The sequence below is a fragment of the Bufo gargarizans genome, chromosome 2, assembly GCF_014858855.1.
Source record: "Bufo gargarizans isolate SCDJY-AF-19 chromosome 2, ASM1485885v1, whole genome shotgun sequence".
In the NCBI taxonomy this organism is placed as follows: domain Eukaryota; kingdom Metazoa; phylum Chordata; class Amphibia; order Anura; family Bufonidae; genus Bufo; species Bufo gargarizans.
Genome location: NC_058081.1, coordinates 648,574,770 through 648,580,769, shown reverse-complemented (window position 1 = coordinate 648,580,769; position 6,000 = coordinate 648,574,770). Strand labels below are relative to the sequence as shown.

Here is a 6,000-nt window from a genome sequence, read left to right as displayed (position 1 = left end):
TACTGGAGGCCATATCTCCAGAAGGATATAGATACTCTAGAGAGAGTTCAGAGAAGAGCTACTAAACTAGTACATGGATTGCAGGATAAAACTTACCAGGAAAGGTTAAAAGACCTTAACATGTATAGCTTGGAAGAAAGAAGAGACAGAGGGGATATGATAGAAACTTTTAAATACATAAAGGGAATCAACTCGGTAAAGGAGGAGAGCATATTTAAAAGAAGAAAAACTACCACAAGAGGACACAGTTTTAAATTAGAGGGGCAAAGGTTTAAAAGTAATATAAGGAAGTATTACTTTACTGAGAGAGTAGTGGATGCATGGAATAGCCTTCCTGCAGAAGTGGTAGCTGCAAATACAGTGAAGGAGTTTAAGCATGCATGGGATAGGCATAAGGCCATCCTTCATATAAGATAGGGCCAGGGACTATTCATAGGATTCAGATATATTGGGCAGACTAGATGGGCCAAATGGTTCTTATCTGCTGACACATTCTATGTTTCTATGTTTCTATGTTTCTGAGATCCCTGAAATGGATCTCACAAACGGAACTCAAAACGCCAGTGTGAAAGTAGTCTTATATGGTTGAAAAAAGACATAAGTCCATCACATTACAACTTCATTTTTCTCAGCAATGCAGGCACATATGAACATGGGACCAATACTTGAGCTTCAGCTGCCAAGCGCACGTGTAACAGGTCAGCCAGTTTCATAGGTACAAATCTACTGACAGATTCCCTTTAAACTTATCTGTCCACATGCACCGAAACTTGGGTTATGTTAGATGCTCATCTGGTTTACCTCCCCCTTCTTCCCCCTTGTCGGAGTACACTGATTCTTAGTGACATCAGTCCAGCTGTGTGTTATTATATAAGCAGATTATGTTATAATGTCCGCCTCATAGACAATGTAATATGAATGAACTGCTGGTGTCTGCTCTGCAGTACAAACTCTGGGAAACGTTAAGGCCTCTCAGCTGTTATATAGGCATTAGAATAGAATAGATTACAAGCAGCGTAATCTAGACCCGCTTTATGATTCCCCTACTTGAACTGTAAATCTTTATAGGTCCTCCTAGGGATGAAGAAATCTACATTTTCCAGATGTTTCTCTGAACTTCTGTATGACTGGAAATAATTCCATACAATGTCCTTGTTTGTGAAGCAGAACTTTTCAAGAGGTTTTCTAGGGAATACTTTTATGACAGACATTAAAATGTCACATTGGCCTCTCCCCGTCGAAAGGAATGAGAGTTAGAGAGTTGAGAGAAGTTGTCCGTGTTTGTAAATTCCACTTGTATCTAAAGTGAGGTGACCCCGCTCCATTCCAGCTATGTGCAACCTGTGTGGTCACACAACGTGCCATTTTTCGTTTCTTGCGGGGGGCGCTTTCAGTCACATTGTGATTTTATAATGATTTTCAATATTGCGACATGTGGACATGGCCTTTATATCTTTACACTGCTTCTAGGCTCTTCATATTCGGCATGCTGAAGCACTACCCCACCAGCAACCTGGAATAGAAGGATTATTAGTGCTGGTCATGGGATGATCACATTTGACTATACTGTAGAAATCATCACATGACCTGGAGAGATTTTTTTTATCTTCTAGAAGTAAGCATGATAGAAGCAGAAATCTTGAAAAAAAAGTGAGGAATAATATACCTACTAGAAAATGATATAACTTCTAGTTATACAAAAATAAGCTTTTAAATATGGTGTACACTATGTATCAAAATACTACAACAAGGTATAAGAGGTGCACGTCCCTAATTATCAAACAGAACAAATATTAGTAGAAAGGACGTTAAAAGGGAGCAAAAATAGTAATATGTTTATTAGTGCTATATAGTGCTTTATTAGTGCTATACTTTGTCCGAGAGACAAAGTGCTTTGTAAAAATACAAATACAATCCCAGAGGTCATACCACTCCTGTAGTACTCCACCAGCACACATTACTATTGATAGGCAGCACTTTGTCTCTCGGAGGATCTAATCCGATTTATAGTGCGGTGGTGATATATACATATAATTTTATTTCATACATATTAGTCCGTCTATCTGGTTGTTACACCTCAGTAGGTCTCCAACACACCATATGTGGGAGGATCCCTGCCAATACGCGAATAGGTGGTACCATCTGGACAGACGGTTTTGACTCAGTGTCCTATGATTTTTGTAGGTTTTCACCCCCATCCCCTATATAGCACTAATAAACATATTATTATTTTTGTACACTATGTATCACCATGCAAGTTTATTCATTAGAGGGAAACAAAAACAGGTATGGCCGCACAACATTTCACATGTAAACAATAAAACTGGGAAATAGGGATTATACTAAATTGAAGAGGTATTATATCTACTATAAATTAAAAAGAATAGAAGTTCTTTGCATTCTTTTCATTTATAGTAGGTATAATCCCACTTTAATATAGTATAATCCCTATTTCCCAGTTTTAATGTTTGTATGTGAAATGTTGTGCTGCCATTCCTGTTTTTGTTTGCTTCCTGCATGCTAGCTTTATGGATGTGCATCTGCAACTATGGATGTGCTAGTCTAAATTTTCTTGTAGTATATATTGAGGGTAGCTGCCTTTTTTAGATTGAGCACTTCCCGCCCATCTGCCCTGGGCTTCTGAGCAGAGTACAAATATGGCTGGTTTCTACACCGCCCTGAACATTGTAGGCTTAGGTCAAGCCTATGAGAGGCAGTTCTGTTAGTCATGCAGGGACCCATCTGCATGACTAAAGTATTGGTTAGACTGCTCTGGTCTCCCTAAAACCCCTTACCTTTCTTAATCCCACCACCAATAAAAGCCAGACAACCGTTCGGAATAAAATCCGCCACAGCAGCCATTTTTATTAAATAAAATATAAATAACAAAACATGAATAACTTAACATTAACCCCCAATAACCTGAATAAATGACGAGGGAGGTTCTAGAAGCCCCAATAAAATAATTTCACCCAGATATACTGGCAACTCCATCTTGCCCCCAGCCGATGAACGCCAGCTCGGAGGCACTCAATTCCTGTTCACCCATGAGAGTCCAGCCCCTCCCGTGGGGCCCTCCCATTCTCAACTACCACCATATCCACCAACTCCTAGGACCTCCCACTGCCAACAATGTGCAACTTTAAGTCTGCGCGTCCCTCCACATTCTCAGGGCTGTCTCAATCCCACCCTGGATCCCCAAGGCGCAAGTCATTAGCTGCATAGCTCTGCATCCTGACGGACGTATGTGAGTGGGCCCTCCGCACCAGTAAGCAATCTAGTTAACTATGTTAACCACTCTATGTTATTTTATTTTATATAGGACACTGGGTCACTTTGATGTTTTTGTTCATAGGCTATTATCTTTTCGCTGGTTCATTGCATCTTGTCCCACTACATATCCGGGAGCTAAGTATCATCTTCTAGTTATTTACCTTATATCAAGTGCTATCATTTGCAAATTTCATTTCATCCCTATATATATATATTTATGGCAATCTCTATTTTTGGTAATATTTGTTAGTTTATACCCATCATTACTTCACATAACCCCCTGATGAACTTCCAGGCGTAGGTGAAACGCGTTGGGGTCATTTATTAATAATAATTTTTTGTTTATCTATTTCTTTAGGTATCTTTTCTTATGTAGGGTTCTAACAGGGATATAATAGATTTAGGAATGGGTGCAGGGAACCTCCACCATCAGGGGGCAACCCTGTGCTCAGAAATATCCAGGGCCTAATAGGGATAGTTCTCCCTCATCCATTCATTTGTCATTATTATTGTTCTGGTATCCCATTGAAGTTTTTTGTAGAAGCTTGTTTTGTTTCCGTATCTAGCTATATGGCATTGCGTTTTTAATTATGGGCACTTCTGAACCCTTACCCATTTGAAATAATAAAGGGATTTTTAATCATCACGTTAGCTTTGATATTTCTCAAATGCCCTGTATAACCCGCCAAATTAATCCCTAATACCTTTAAGCATCTTTCAAAAATCGCTAGGAATTGAAACCGCTGTAAAAATGATCCATCCTTGTGTCTTCCCGATCTCACCTCCATACTCTTGCAAACACCTAATTGGACAAAGTACGCATCCCGGGACCTCAAACAAAGTCAAATGTCTTCCTCTGCAACAAACCGACCCCAAACTTGAACCCATGTCTACCAATAACTTAAAAAAAACACGCTTTCTGGAATTCACTGTCCGCTTACCCTGTCTCCAACCTTGCCTAACCATAAACGTTTTGTAAAATCAGGAAGACCCCGTAAACGAAAACTAAACGCTAAACCCGCAACGCACCTGTGCTACAGACCATCCCTCCTCCCTGACGTGACCTAAAAATAATAATAATGACGAACACCATCTCTCCCAATTCTCCCAGGATTTACTGTACGCAGCCCACATGCCAGGACTCAATGACACCCGTAAAAGCCCCATTTCTGTTCTTCCAAGACTTCCCAAAGACAAGCTTGGCACTTCAACCTCTAGGTATCCGCTCCTGGCGCCAGTTGAAAACACTTCCACTGTGAACGAGAAAGGGCATCTACAATGCCATTAAAAACTCCCGGAACATGAACCGCCACTACCCAGGCATGGATGGATGAGCATTGTAGCACTAAATATTGTAACAGCTTAACCACCGGGGAAGATGATGCAGACAAACTATTTATTGCCTGCACTATCCCCAGATTGTTGCAATGGAAACAAATCTTTTTATTTGTGAACGTATCGTTCCACAACACTACCGCCATTACAATTCGAAAAAGCTCTAGAAGACCCAAATTTCTCACCCATCCTTTAGTCACCCACAAATCTGGCCACCCTCCCGCACATAATTGCCCGTGGCAGTACGCCCCAAAACCAACCCCCGGGCTGCTTCACAAAATAGCTCAAAATCAAAATTATTAACAACTGTAACAGCAGCTACTGTACATCGCTGTTCCCCACTTAACGCTGTGGTCCACGGCGCCGCGCTCAGCGGTGACCTGTGGTCGGTGCTTCTCATTTTCACCGCTGCGGTCCTGGGATCTGTTTCTGTAGGAGGTATTGCTTTTGAGGATTCCACTCCACAGCTCCACAGCTGGACACAGCATGAGTTCGGCTGGTTCATGTTACATTGCTCTAAGGGCGGAGCGCATCACTCCCTGGGCTGTATGAGTTAGGTCAGGTGACCCTGGCTCTCCTGCAGGTATTTAAGTGGCCCAGCCCTCTTCTCAGAGGCCTCAGTGTCAAGGTCCTAGAGTTTGCTGGTTCCTGATACTCTCGTGTGCTCCTGATTTATACTTTGTTCCTAGACTCTGCTTATCATCTGATCCCTGCCTGCTTGCCTTGTCTCTCCTGTTGCTGATCTGGACTGCCTGACCTGTATCTGTGCCGCCTGCCCTAACCTTTTGCCTGTCTGACTACGCCTCTGCCTCATACTTCGGTACTGCTCTGTTTCTCCTGGTAACGACCCCTCCTGCCTGACTACGCATGTACTTCTGGTACCTACCCAGGTATCTCCTAGTCCACCTGGACCAGCTGCCCCTGGCAACTACCCTAATGCCTTAAGTCAATCCTCACCATCTGAGACTCTAGTGAAAACCAGGTAGTTGCTTAGACACGCCCCTCCAGAGTATAGCCAGTCAGTGGCACAGTGGGTTCACACCCGCTGATCCGTGACAGTACACTGAGGCCCTTGACCCCACTGGTCATCCCAAGCCTGTCTTCCAGGAACTGTTACGTGAAGTAAAGCGCCAGAGCGAACGTCAGGATGTCTTGATGCAGTTCTTGCAAAATGTTGCTGCTCGTCTGGATGCCATCTCGTCTCCAGCTACTGCAGGGTCGTCAGACGCTGCTACTCCTGCAGTTTCCACACCGGTAAGTTCGGATTTGTGTACCACTGATGTGCAACTCCCTCTGCCTTCACACTATGGTGGAGATCCAAAAACCTGTTGTGGATTCCTGAACCAGTGTTTGTTCCACTTTGAGTTGCATGGGCAGAAGTTTCCCACTGAC

The 6,000-nt window shown here is 42.7% G+C and overlaps 1 long non-coding RNA gene across 1 annotated transcript in view; it reads right to left on the bottom strand.

Annotated features, from left to right (window-relative positions):
- Nucleotides 1-829: 829 nt before the first annotated feature.
- LOC122926904 overlaps nucleotides 830-6,000 on the bottom strand; it is a 45,820-nt gene continuing 40,649 nt past the window's right edge. The window contains exon 3 of the long non-coding RNA XR_006387729.1: nucleotides 830-1,513. This is a non-coding gene — a long non-coding RNA (uncharacterized LOC122926904). The remainder of the gene's footprint in view (nucleotides 1,514-6,000) is intronic.